At 36.2% G+C, this 14,554-nt stretch overlaps 1 pseudogene; it reads right to left on the bottom strand.

Moving 5' to 3' along the window:
• Positions 1-6,606: 6,606 nt before the first annotated feature.
• The window catches only part of LOC103879268, a 346,426-nt pseudogene continuing 338,478 nt past the window's right edge, over positions 6,607-14,554 (bottom strand).

Here is a 14,554-nt window from a genome sequence, read left to right as displayed (position 1 = left end):
GCAAAGTGAAACATGGTTGTTGAAGACAGCAATGAAATCTCAGAAAGAAAAGAGAGAAGGGGGATTCCCCATTTGTATCTACCCACATCTCTGATTGAGGACTGGGCCGTAAATATTTAGAACAAACCAAAGCAGAATTTCAGCTAAAGCAGAATTTCAATTCATGTAATTGTGAGCTGAAATCAGAGCTACCACCCAAAAGTCTGGGTTTTCCCTTTGTGTCCAGATTTTTTAAAATGCCTGCTCAGAATAAGGAGGAGGAAGAGGAAGAAGAGAAACAACAATACTAGTTGGAAAAAATAATAGAATCCTGAATATTCACAACTTTATATTCACAACGTCTAGGACATAATCCAAAATTACCTGATGTCTAAAGAACCAAGAAAATGGAAAATATTCGCAAGACAAAAGAAAATCAACCTTCCTCAATCCCTAAATGAACATAATGCTAGAACTACCAAATAATGAGCTAATGATTACATTTTAATGCTAACAATACTATCACATCACATTTCAGTGCTATAGCAGTTAATCTAATTAACTGTTAGAACTTTTCTAAATAATACAAAGTAAAATAAGTATACAATACCTTTTTAAATATATAAAAATCCAGCAAAGAAATAGAACATATAAAGAAGAACCAAATGGAAAGGTGAGAACTGAAAAAATACTATATTGAAATTTGAAAATCTTTGGATGGACTTAACAGACAAATAAATATTACAAAGAAAATAGTACAGGAACTTAAATGTACATCAATAGAAATTACCTTAGGGACTTCTCATGAAAACCATGGAGGCCATTAAGAAATTGTAACACATCTTTAAAGAGCTGAAACAAACAAACAAAATCTTGCCAACCAGAATTTTCTAACTAGTAAAAATATTTGTCAAGAATCACAGAAAATAAAGATATTTTGGATAAAACAAATTAAGAACATGTGCTGTCAACATTACTCCATTAAAATAAATGCTAAAGGAAGTTCTTCAGGTTAAAGGCATACGATGTAACGTGAAAACTTAGACTCTCAGTGCAGAAGAAAGAATATCAAAAATGTTACATATTTGGGTAAATGTCAAAGACTTTTTTTCTTTTTGATTTATTCCTCTTAAACTATACAACTGCTTAGAACTAAAATTGTATTATCTTATGGGCTTTATAAATGTATTTAGATGAAATTAATATTATATACATTAATTTTCTATAGCTGCCATAATAAATCATCAAAGCTTAATGGATTAAATAGCACAAATTTATTATATTGTAGTTCTCTAGGTCAGAATATCTGATTAGAATCTCACCAGGCTAAAATCAAGGAGGTGGTATGTGTTTTTCTCTTAAGGCTCTAGGGAAGATTCTGCTTCCTTGCTCATTGGGTTATTGGCAGTAGTCTCTTGTATGTGTAGGACTAAGATCTCTATTTCCTTCTGGCTGTCAACTAAGGGAATTCCTAATTTCTATGGGACACTCTTATTCCTTGTCTCATGAACCTCTTTCTTTAGCTTCAAACAAATAGCAGGTCAAATCCCTTCTTCAATCTTTTTTTCTTTCTTCCATTTCATCTCTGTAACCTAGCTAACAAAAACTCTCCTCCTTTAAAGACATTATGATTAGATTTGGTCCACCATATAATCAAGGATAATCTCCCCATCTCAAATATATCGGTGAAATATGTTTTCCCATAGAAGGTAACATATTTTCAAGCTCCCAGAAATTAGGACATGGGGATCTTTGGGAGCCTATAGTTCTGCTTATCACACAAAAGTACTAAAATTTGGGGAAAGAGAATATACAACTATAGCATTGAAATTTTAAAATATTTTACAGAAAGTAATACAATATTAATTGTAAGAAAAATATAAAAAGTTAAAAAAATGCAACTGCAAAGACAAACATTTTTTAATATTGCAGAAAAATATAGCTAAAATTTTATAGATAATTTTTAAGAATTGTAAAACAAATTCAAATTTTTTAAAGTCTGTCAAGAAAGGAGGAAGTGAGGACCAAAAACAAAGACAAAGAGAAATAGTAACAAACAGTGAAAATAAAATTCAAACATACTGATAGTTACATTAAAGTACAATGAACTAAACACACACCAATTCAAAGGCAAAAATTGTCCTAATAAAATTTAAAAGATAAAAACAATTATATGATACCTGTAAGAAATGCATTTTTAATATAATGAACAGACTGAAAGTAAATAAAGAGAAAAGGACACACAAACAGTAAGCATAGAGTGGAGTGACTGTTTTTACCAGATAAAACATATTCAAAGACAAAAATTGTTCTCAGAGGAAAAAAAGTCTGACACAGAAGGCCATATATGATTACATTTATATGAAGTGTCCACAAAAGGCAAATCTGAAGAGACAGACAGTAAATGAATGGTTTCCAAGTGCTTGAGAAAGTAAATAATGGAGAATTACTGCTAATAGGTACAGAATTTATTTTGAGAATGACAAAATGTTTTGAAATTAGATACTATTGATGGATGTAAAACTCTGTGAATATAACAAAAGTAACTGAGCTCTGCACCTCAAAAGAGAAAAATTTATGATATGTGAATTATATATCAATACATCTATTATTTAAAAACTATTCTGAGAGTAAACATTTAACTCATAATAATAAAAGGGTCAATTTATCATAAAAGACAGCATAATCATATGTATGTACTAATTAAAAAGCTTTAAAATACATAAAACAAAAATATTACAGTATTTAAGGGAGAAATAGACAACCTCACAATCATTGTTAGCTATTTAAAGACCCTCCTCTCACTTGATAAAACAACTAGACAAAAATACAGCAATAATATAAATGATCTGAACATTATCTACCACATTAAATTAATAGATAGACAACTGATGATAGATGATAGATTAGATAGAGAGAGAGAGAGAGAGATAAAGGAAGGGAGGGAGGAAAGGAGGAAGGAAGGATGGAAAAAAGGAACTATACCCAACAGCAAAATACTCACTTTTTAGAGTACTTAAGGTGCTTTTCCCAGAATGTATCATATAATGTGCCATAAAAGAAGTCTCAATACATTTAACAATATTGAAATCACACAAAATTTTTTTGTGAACCTCAATGAGACTAAACTGGAAATCAATAGCAATAACATAACTAGGAGAAATACAAATGTTTGACAATTAGAGAACATACATTCAAATGATAGGTGCGTTAAAGACACTCAAGAGAAATTATAACATCATTTAAACTAAATGACAATAAAAATATAACATATCAAAATTTACAAAATATAGGTAAAGCAGCATTTACAGAGATATTTATATATGTAAATGTCTATGCTAGAAATAAATATTAGAAGATAATTATTTGAATTCCCATCTTAAAAACTAGACAAAGAGAAAAGTGAACCTAAATGAAACGGGAAGAAGAAAATAGTAAAGGAAAAAATCAATGAAATGCAAAAGAAGAAAAACAATAGATTATTATCATTAAAACCAAAGCTAGTTATCTCAAATATAAGTAAAATTAAAAGTCACTTGTCTATGCTAATAAAGAAAAGAGGGTCCAGGCACAGTAGCTCACATCTGTAATCCCAGCACTTTGGGAGGCTGAGGTGGGCAGATCACTTGAGGTCAGGAGTTTTAGACCAGCCCAGCTAACATGATAAAACCCAGTCTCTACTAAAAATACAAAAATCACCTGGGTGTGGTGGCACACACATGTAATCTCAGCTGCTTGGGAGGCTGAGGCAGGAGAATTGCTTAAACCTGGGAGATGGAGGTTGCAGTGAGCCGAGATTGCTCCACTGCACTCCAGCCTGGGTGACAGAGGAAGAGTCTGTCTCAAAAAAAAAAAGAAAAAAAGGAAAAAAGAAAAGAGAAACACATGTCAGAATATCAACATAGAAAGAGGGTACATCAGTACAGATCCTACATACAATGAAAGCACAATAATGGAATACTATAAACAACTTTATGTAATATATTAACATCCTAGATGAAATAAATTCCTTAAGGTCATAAAGTACCTAATCCAACCAAAGAAAACACAAAATCCTTGAATACCTTATATAAATTAAAGAATGAATGTATAATTTTAAAATCTTCCCACAAAGAAAACTCCAGGATCAAGTAGCTCTACTGTTGAATTCTATCACATATTTTTAAACCAATTCTAGACAAACTCTGTCAGAAAGTAGTGAAGAACACTTCCAAAATTCCTTTATCTGGACAGTGTTACCCAGATCCCTAAATCAGAAAATATTATAAGAATGATAAAAGTATAAACCAACATCCATCATGAACATGACTGCAAAAATTTTGAACAAAATTTACAAAACAAATCCAACAGTATAAAAACAGATAAAATGCATCATGACCAAGTGAGACTTATCACAGGAATGGCTAAGTAGGTTTAACATCTGAAAATCAATGTAATTCACCATATAAAAAGCATAAAGGAGAAAAGCTATATAATCCTTTATCTTTTCTTAGTGGCTTAAATCAACACACATTTATTATTTTATGGTTCTGGAGGTCAGAATCTCACTAGGCTCAAATGAAGATGTCACCAGGTCTAATAGCTTCTGACGACTCCAGGGGCAAATTCATTTCCTTGCCTTTTCTAGCTCCTAGAGGCCACCTGCACTCCTTGGCTCCTGCCCTCTTCCCCCATCTTCAAAGCTGGCAGCACAGCACCTCCAAATGTCTCTCTCTGACTCTGAACCCTGCCTCCGTCTTACAAGGACCTTTGCAATTAAATGCTCATCTCTGCATCTCGGGATCCTTAATCATTCATATTGCACATTCCTGTTACTGTGGGAGGTGCCTATCACAGGCTCTAGGGATCAGGCATGGACATTTTAGGAGGTCACTATTATGTTTACCACCATACTTCTCTCAAGGGGCTCCAAAGAAGAAAAGGCTTGGGAATGGGGCTGGACTAGGGCAGGGAGTTCACCCAATCAACAAGCCTCTATCAGAACTGGGAGTGCCACAGGTGTTCCTATGGACAGGCTATGAAGAAGATGCTGCTGAGCAATTAACTCAAGCTCCATCTTAGAATATCTGGGTTTGGTGAGGTTTGATAGGCCCAGGAATTACAAGCTGATGCTTACTGTGATCAGTGGTGAGTTCCTCATCAGTAGAGGTATTCAACTAGAGGTTATGAGATGTTTGACCCTGGTCATCTTTTTCTCCTTTTTAATTTATTTTGAAATAATTTTAATTGCAAAACTAGTACAGAGAGTTCTGATACGATGTCACCCAGCTTCTCCTAATGTTAGCATTGCACGTAACCACAGTACACTGACACTGACACACTTTAACTCACTACTCTGCAGATGCCAGTGGAGCTCCACCCATTTACCCCCAAAAATGTCCTTTCTCTGGTTGGAGACACCACCCAGGGTCCCACATGCATTTGGTTGCCATGCCTTCTTAGTTCCTTCCAGTTCAGTACAGTTCCTCGGTCTTTCATTGCCATGACACTTTTGAGAAGGGAGCATTGGCCTGTTATTTTAAGAATGCCCATGAATTTGTGATTGAAATTTTTCATGAACCTTTCAATAGATGCAGAAATAGTATTTGACAGGAGTTATAATAAGTATCTGAAAATGAAGAATAGGAGGCAAGTTTCCCAACTTATTTAAAGACAGCAATGAAAATCTGCAGCTAATCTCATACACAGCTGTGGCATGTTCAAAAACTTTTAGCCAAGATCAGGAAAAAAGCATGGATGTCTGTTCTCCCCCACTTCACTTTAATATTGTACTGGAAGCACTAGCCAACTCAGTAAGGCCAGAAAAAGTAATAAGAAGAATAAAGATTGGAAAAATGGAATCACACTGTTTATAGAGGACATAACTGTGTTTATAGAAAATCCTTTAAAAATCTACAGAAATATCTACTAGAACAAATAAGTGATTTAAGTAATATATCAGCATACAAGATCAAACAGCAAAATCAACTTAAGTTTTACATATTAGACATAAGAAATTTAAAAATAATCTTTAAAAATGTAACTATTAGACTGGGTGTGGTAGCTTATGCCTGTAAATCCAGCACTTTGGGAGGCCAAGGCGAGTGGATTACTTGAGATTGGGAGTTCGAGACCAGCCTGGCCAACATGGCGAAACCCCCATTTTGACTAAAAATAAAAAAATTAACAGGGCGTGGTTGTGAATGCCTGTAGTCCCAGCTACTTGGGAGGCTCATATGGCAGAATCACTTGAACCCAGGAGGTGGAGGTTGCAGTGAGCCAAGACTGCACCACTGTACTCCAACCTGGGCAACAGAGTAAGACTCCATCTAAAAAGAAAGTAACTATTGCAATAGCAGGAAAAACAAGTAAATTTAACAAAAGATTTGTAAGAACTGAGTGATGAAAACTACAAAAAATTGCAAATAAAAATTAAAGACCTAAAAAAATGGAGAGACATACTATGCTCATGGTTCAGAAAACTAATATTAGTAAGATGGCAATTCTCCACAAATTGGATATATAGGTTCAGTGTAATTCTAATAAGATCCTAAGAGGCTTTGTTGAATAAATTGACAAGTTATTTTATACTTTACATGAAAAGAGAAAATAACCTAGAATAGCCAAAAACAATCATGAACTCAAGAGTAAGCTTGAAGTATTAGCTTTATTTGCCTTCATTACTTAAAGCTGTAGTACTCATGGCAGTGTGGCATTGGTATAAGTTGAGAATGCACAAATAAACTCACACATTTATGGCCAATTTATTTTCAACAAAGGCACTGAGGTAATTCAATGAAGAAAAAGTCTATTCAATAAATTGCACTGGAACAACTGGATATCTGTAAGAAAAAAAAAAGAAATAATAAACCTCAACCTGGGTTACACAAAGATGTCTTAGACAAGACAGAAAAGACTACTAAAATAGTGATAAATGAAATTTCATAAAAATTAAAAGCTTTTTCTCTTTGAAAGACAGTTACAGATCGTATAACTGGCAGATGGGAAATTGGAATTCCATTTTAGGTATCTTAGACCCTAAAACCCTAGCCTTTTTCACCACTCCATGTGGTCTCTGGTACTCACTCCGGAGTAAGGTAGTCTGGTCAGAAATAAACAGCATATATCAGCATATGTATCTAAAGAAGCCTAGGAAATATTTGATATGATGAGTCAAAGATCAATGATATTAGTTAACATATGTATTACATAAAACTGAACTTTCTGGAAACTTTCTGCATAGTGTAAGAAAGTAGATACCTTTTGCTTCTTCATATTAAGTAGATAACCAATAAAAAAAGATGACATACAAAGGAAAGAAAGGCACCCAGAATGGAAATAGCACTGACTGAGCAGGGATCTGGCCCCTGGTCTTAACTCCTTACTGACAAGGAGTATGACCTTAAATTTCTGCACATTAGATTCCCTCTACCTAAAATACAAAGGTTAACTTAGAAGGACAAACCCTCCTGCTCCTTTCAGATTCATAATATTAGAAAAGATTCTCCAGTCCTTTAGTCAACAACTTTTATTGCCAAGTTCTAACTGTGCATAGTTCCTTAGGTTGAGTGAGGAGTGTTAGAACAAACAGAGTCCGAACCCCAGATTTGAAGTCAGGACCATCATGATGGCTGGCGCTTCCCTTTGGCAGTTGAGCTGCATAGTCCCTGCTGGGGTACCGTCTGTCACAGCCCTATGAAGCCAGAGGATAAAAGGTGGGAAATGTTCACTAGCTGTGGTGTTTTATGTGGTGGGTTATTTTTCACCAGCTGCAGATGGCTCTGAAAGAAAAAAAAAGAGAGGGCATCTCAGTGACTGGCAAATCGCACCCAACAGCTTCACCAGAGATGAATGAGCTCTCTGTCTAACTGGGAGCTAGGCCTGGAGATTCACCTTGGGGAGAGTCCAGCCTCCTCTATATTTTCTGACAATCTCCATCCAAACTCCCCACAGGCCTGTGGTGTCTAGTACTGCACAATCTCACAGCCCCCATGTACTCAATTCACAATGATTAATGATGCGATGCAGTGCCTCAGATTCATCCACCCATTCTAGAAGTCCCTATAAAATAGCAGTTTGTACCTCGCCCACAGTAGGTGCTTGACAGGATATTTATCCAAATGTATTACATTGAAAAGTCCTTCACGTCTATCATTGAAAACTACAGATGGAGCTTGTTCTTTCACCTCTGTCAAATATTTCCTGAAAATAAAGCTATTTAAGCATACGAGGTTGAGCCTGATTCTATCTGATTGTCGCTGTTGTTCCAAGCCATCTTCCATTGTCCCAAATTCCTGCTTTAATTTTGAGCTAACTGAAATTGACCTCTTGTACATCCAACACAGCTGGGGTAATGAGAAGTTCTAAAATTAACAATAACAGAGTTAGGGCTTGACCTAGCCATTAAATGGTGAAATTTGTTTGGGGCATCCAAAATATTTCCTTTTTGCATCAGCCAAAATACCACTGGCTGCTCTTTTTCACTTCTCTTCAAAAACTTGCTTTCAGAAAAAGCTCTGACATCCATCATATATACCATCATATATACCATCCATCATATATACCATCATATATAGCATAAGTTTGTCAATGTGATAGAATTCTGAGGAAATTTACATCCTAAGGCATAATTCTAAATGTTTCATGAAAACTTTAGCCAACCAAATAAGCAATTCAGTTGGCAGAATTCAGGGAGAGGTTCTGGTTTTTTTTTGTTTGTTTTGTTTTGTTTTGTTTTGTTTTGTTTTGTTTTGAGACAGAGTCTCACTCTGTCACCCAGGCTGGAGTGCACTGGCACAATCTCGGCTCACTGCAACCTCTGCCTCCCAGGTTCAAGTGATTCCCCTGTCTCAGCCTTCCGAGTAGCTGGGATTACAGGTGTGTGCCACCACACCCTGCTAATTTTTGTGTTTTTAGTAGAGACAGGGTTTCGCCATGTTGGCCAGGATGGTCTCGATCTCCTGACCTCGTGATCCACCCGCCTTGGCCTCCCAAAGTGCTGGGATAACAGGCGTGAACCACCGTGGCTGGCCCTGTTTGTTATATCATAGAGACTATGTTACCTAAAAGTAAAATAGGCCTTAACTTTTTGTGTACTGTCCTCCACTACTTCTTTTGACCTTTAGCTACCCATACACCTGATTCACTGTGTTAATGATTTTGATGCTAAAAGGCGAAATGGATGGCTAATGACTTTAAAAAGCTACTACCAAGGAGTGACTAATGGTCTGGAAAGACACAAGCAGACAGCATCATGAAATACACCTGTGCCTTCAAAGAGTTAATGTATTTCTGAAGGTTTCCTCCGTCTTAGAAAGATATTCCTCACTTTGAAGTAGAAAAAAATCTAGGCGTACCTGAAGAGGAATGCTAAAAGAAGAGAGGCTGCTTTTAGGAGATATTGAACTCCAAACTTTAAATGATTTAAATGCAATCCCCATGTGCAGCTGCTAAACCAAAGCACCTCACCCCAGGGAAGAGATGAGAAATTTTGAGGGCAATTGAACACTGAGAATTCTCATTGTGGCTTAGCAAAAAGTGACTTAGCACATGTGTTTCAGTAATTATGAAGCGTCGGAGTGCTCACTGGCTCTGAAACACAGTCACAAGTATGACAACTCGGGTGCTGGTGTAAGAAGCAATCAGATGAGGCAGGAATGAACACCTTTTGCCTTTGCAATCTGCTCATGCTCTGGGCAACTTTTCTTCTGGGAATGGATGTCTGGGTTGTGCACTCACACCAAGATTATTCATTACTTTTTAAGATTAGCTGTGCAGAGCTAATCAGGGAAAGAAGAAAGGTAGAATAGTTATTAGGTAACCACCACGTATTCAGCGCCTACTAGGAACCTGGAATTTTACATATACTCTTTAAAAACAAAAAGTTAAAAAAGAAATTGTGAGATCTCACACACATTACAGAAAGATACAGAAACTGCAAGCTCCTCTGTCACTCTGCACAAATCATAAAATACAATGTTGCTAGGCACTCAGAGGGCCTCTGTAGATCCATGCCTTAGAACCACCTACCTCTCCCCTAAAGGTTAGCCTCATTTATGTCACTCCTTTTACCATATATATTCCTTGTAAACATGCATTTATAAAGGCTTGGTTTAGTTGTGCTTGTTTCTGAATTATATATAAATAGAATTAAGCAGCATGAACTCCTTTGTATCTGGCTTCTTTCATTCAGAACAAAGTTATGTTTATGATGTTCGTGTTTTTGTTTATAAATGTAATTTGTTCATTTCATTGCTGTCATATTATATTACATGACTATATCACAATTTGTTTAGTCAACTGTTGATGGGCTTTGGGTTAGAACTACTATAAATAATCAGCTATGAACATTCTTATACCTGTCTTTTGAGGCAGGTGGGCATGCATTTTTAGATATATACCTAGTGATAGAATTGAGGGTCATGATAGACTAAGGGCCTATATGGTCAAGTTAGTGTAGACAAGTAAGTCCATTATGTTATTCACACCTACAGACATTTATGGAAACTATACACAAGTAGTTTGAAATCAGGAATCATCCAACTGATAATTATCTTGAATCTCATGCAATGTACCATAGTAGACCTGCAAATGGGAAACTCACAAATGGTGACTAAATCAGAACCAACAAAAGTCATTCATTCATTCATTTGACTTTTTTCATTGAATACTAGCTATGTACTACATACTGTGCTAGGAGCCTGCATTGTTCTCTGCAGAGTAGGGCTTTCTAATAGAAAATAAGAATCACAGAATCACAGCAGGTGTGTAACTGAAAAGAGATAATATAGTTGAGGCCATTTATTAAATAATGAAATTCAGAGCCACAGAGAAGGAAAGGAATTTATTCAATGTCTATGGAGAGCTGTAGGATCCAGGTCTCTTGGTTCTCAGATCCAGAGAAATCTTTTCTGAGAAGGAAGAGTGGGGTCAAGGAAAGGAAAGTTGTGTGCTCATATTAATTAAATTCAACTGTTTCTGAGATTCTATTTTCCCTTTCTTCTCCCTTTTAAAGGCTAAAATAAGAAGTAGACAACTGACCAAGGTACAAAGTATGTTTCTTCTCTCAGTCTCCAAAGACTTTGCCTCTGACATGGTCTACATCTTCCTTCCCCAGGTACCTATTCTAGCAACCCTGAGGTGCTTAAGAAACTCAATCCAACTCTTCTATAACATCTATTGATTTTGTTAATACTCCAAAAAGCCTTGCCTTCTAAGCCTCACCCACCATGTTGCCACAGCAGCTATGGCATGAAAGAACCACAACTGCAAGAAAGTAATGCACCTTTCCCAGATCAGATACAAGCTTTCTGGCAAATGAGATTTACATGGTCACTTTAGCCTCATTAAACCTAGTTCAGTTTGTACCTTTCCATACATTTCTCAAAAAGTTTTGAACAGTTACAATTCAGTAACCATAGAAGCTTCATTTTGACCTATTTTTCTTTAAGAAAAAAATAGGACAATGCTATTTTCTTCCAAGACATCATTAGTACTCTTGGGTTTCTTCTCACTAAAAATTGGAGAGTTCAATATTCTGTTCAATGGTAGAAAGAGCATGGGAACTGGGGGACAGAATATATGATTTATATCCAGGCTTCCAGACAAACCATCACCTCTGTCTCAAGGTTGTTTATTATGTATAATCCATTTGAAAAATTGTCTAATAGTAAGTGCTTAAAAATGTTACCCCCTTTCTGTTTTTTCCTTTATTTATTTTGGCTTAAATTGAGTTCTGAAAAAAGTGCTAATTTAACTCCTCAGAATAAAAAGACTGCAAAGTCTTGTCAAGCTCTGTATGATTCTGCAGAAACAGTGTTGTGTCTAGTTCCAATGGCAGCTACAGTCCCCAGCCTGAATGCAGCAATGTATGAAAAGGAGCATAACTATCTCTGGGAAGACCAAACTAAATTCAGCTTCTCTTGATGACAAATCTCCACTTTGAGAATCTGCTTCTTAAAACAACTATGTCTTTTCCATGTGTATTCTTCTTCTACCTCCCCAGCATTTCTTTTTTAAAATCTGGGGAGTCTCAAAAAGATATGAGAAAGTTCTTTTTAATTCGTCTGTCAGAGTGTTATTACCCACTACATAGAGTCTCATAAGTTGTACCCCATAGAGCAGGCAATCAAAGATTTAAAAATGACATGTTTAGATGAGCATTTTTAGCTCTGGGCTAAAAATCAATACTGGAAAGTGCTGGAACATGGCTCATCTTGCTGTGAAAACACTCAATCAGGGCTCAACCTACAGCAGAGTTAAATTAGTAGAATGCTTATCTTTCAAAGTGTTCAATTGGGAGTACTCAAATTTTGATGCATTTTAGTTGGGTACTAATTAGCAACTAGCTGACTGCTAAATGGACTGTCACCTTTCCTTTCAACAATTCACTGAAAATTAGTCCCTCAACGTTATTTGAACACACAGGAAATGGGTTGGGAGGGCTAGAGTTAAAGATGGGATTTCATTTGGTGCATTTATGTGAGAACTTTTAGTGTGCTGCTGATATTTAAGGACTTCAGTAAATGCAAAAGAGGGGAAAAGGTTGGGAATGACAGACAGTGAGTTCTGCTCAGCAGGCGTTGACGCTATAGTCAAAGTATGAATGGATCTAGTTCTTTTTAAATGTTAATAAGCTTTTACACTGGAAAGGATTTCATATGTAGTTGCTATAATATCAGGCACTGGCCTATTCTGTGGTTGCTGAGGTAGCTTGGGTGTTTGAATTATTGCCAATATTAGGTGAGAAGGAATTCAAAAGAGATGTTTAAATGTTAATACTATAGGTATTTTCTTCACATCTGTTTCTTAATTGTATTATTTTGATATAGAATTGAATTTCAGTCCATCATGACATTAGCTATCTTAGTAATAGAAAATGCATGAAAGGCAAGCATAAGCATGGGCTGAGGTAAGTAGGATCTCTACTTTCCAGTGCTTAGAGAAAAGTGTTTTGCTGAGTATGTAGCCATTTTATTGCAGGGTTTGGATCTCAAATCTTCACATTCTTCTCTAACTTCCTAGACAGCAAATGTCAAAGAAACAAAGTGATGTGAGAGGAGGTGGAGTGATAATAATTTGGATCTAATAAAAATTAAATGATAATTGTCCTGGCTTCCAGAAAAAAAGTCAAACCTATCTTAGGCAGAGTTTAATATTGGACTTATAACAACAAAAAATTGACTCAATATGCTCTTACCAGATGTACGCCAGGGTCTAGATATCAAAGTCACCCAGGCCAGAAATGGTCCCTACCCAGTCATCTAGAAAAAAGAAAACAAATAGCCATTGGAGAGAAACTGATTGCATTAGTCCAAACCCTGAGTCCAGTAAAACAGAGAAATCAGAGTTTATTGATGTTGAGCGACAGCATTGAGCATTTCCCATAAGACCTTCTGAACAGGGTGATCTTAACTCTCAGGCTAAGAGACCTATAATTTTAGGTGTATGAAACAACTCCTGATACAGAAACTTAATTGTCAAGAGAGAGAAGGCAGATCCATCATGTGGGAAAAAGGAGGACAGAAAGTATAAATTACAGGATTATAATAAATGTATAGATTCCATGAAATGCAAATGATGATGGGTTTTGGAAATAAAATAGCAGATTAAAGTTCATCTTAAAAACATGTATGATACCAAGCTTAAAATAAACCTTGAAAAAGAAGGGTAATGAGAAGGCGTATGTCCTGCCTAATAATAAAACAAATATAACTGTGATAGTAGAATGCTTATGTTTGGCCTGTGAGCTAAGAATGTTTTTTGTTGTTTTGTTTGTTTGTTTGTTCGTTTTACATTTTTGAAGCTTTGGTAAGAGGCAAGGGAGGGAGTGGAGGAAGAATCAGTGCAACAGAGGTGTATATGGCCTACAAAGTCTGAAATATTCATTGTCTGCACCTTTTCTGAAAAACATAACCTTCAATTTATAATGTACATATACATTATTTTATATTTTTAAAATATATTTTATAATATTTTTTTAAATTGACTGCCTAGTCTCTCCTCTGCTGGAGGAAATGAAAGGAAAAGTCAGTTACCTATGTAACAGTGATCTGCGAATCTTTGCTTGGGGCAAACACTGAAATAATAGGATACCATTTTCTTCCTTTACCAGCTCCACATACTCACTGCTAAGAAAGATGACCTACATTCCAAAGGACTGGATCGAAGGTTACATACCAGATATGAGACAATAATCATTGGAAATACAAGCAGGCCCCAGGACAGCTGATTTCTCTCCTCTCTCCTAAAGAGGAAGTTGAAGTGAACTGAAAAGGAAAGGGAGAGGGTCGGGATTTGTGGAGAAAAACACAAAATATTTGCTCCTCTTAATGACTCCAGCTCTCCTAGGATGTGCCTTTCAGGTCCTTCTCAAAGTTTGGTGGTTCCCTGGGACACAAAATACCACCATTTTGTTTCTCATTTACTCCTCCATAGACAAGAAAGACACTGGATGGGGTGTACTGGGAGAAAACAGAGCAGTGGGAAGAGCAGACCGCAGATGGTGCCAAAGGAAGACGCAGGACTCAGGAATATATTCCTCCCTGCCCTTACTCCCAGCTCAAGGCACAGATCCACGCATTTCTGTACCTATGGT

This window comes from Papio anubis, chromosome 15 (assembly GCF_008728515.1).
Source record: "Papio anubis isolate 15944 chromosome 15, Panubis1.0, whole genome shotgun sequence".
Lineage (NCBI taxonomy): Eukaryota > Metazoa > Chordata > Mammalia > Primates > Cercopithecidae > Papio > Papio anubis.
This window is presented reverse-complemented; position numbering and strand designations above follow the sequence as displayed.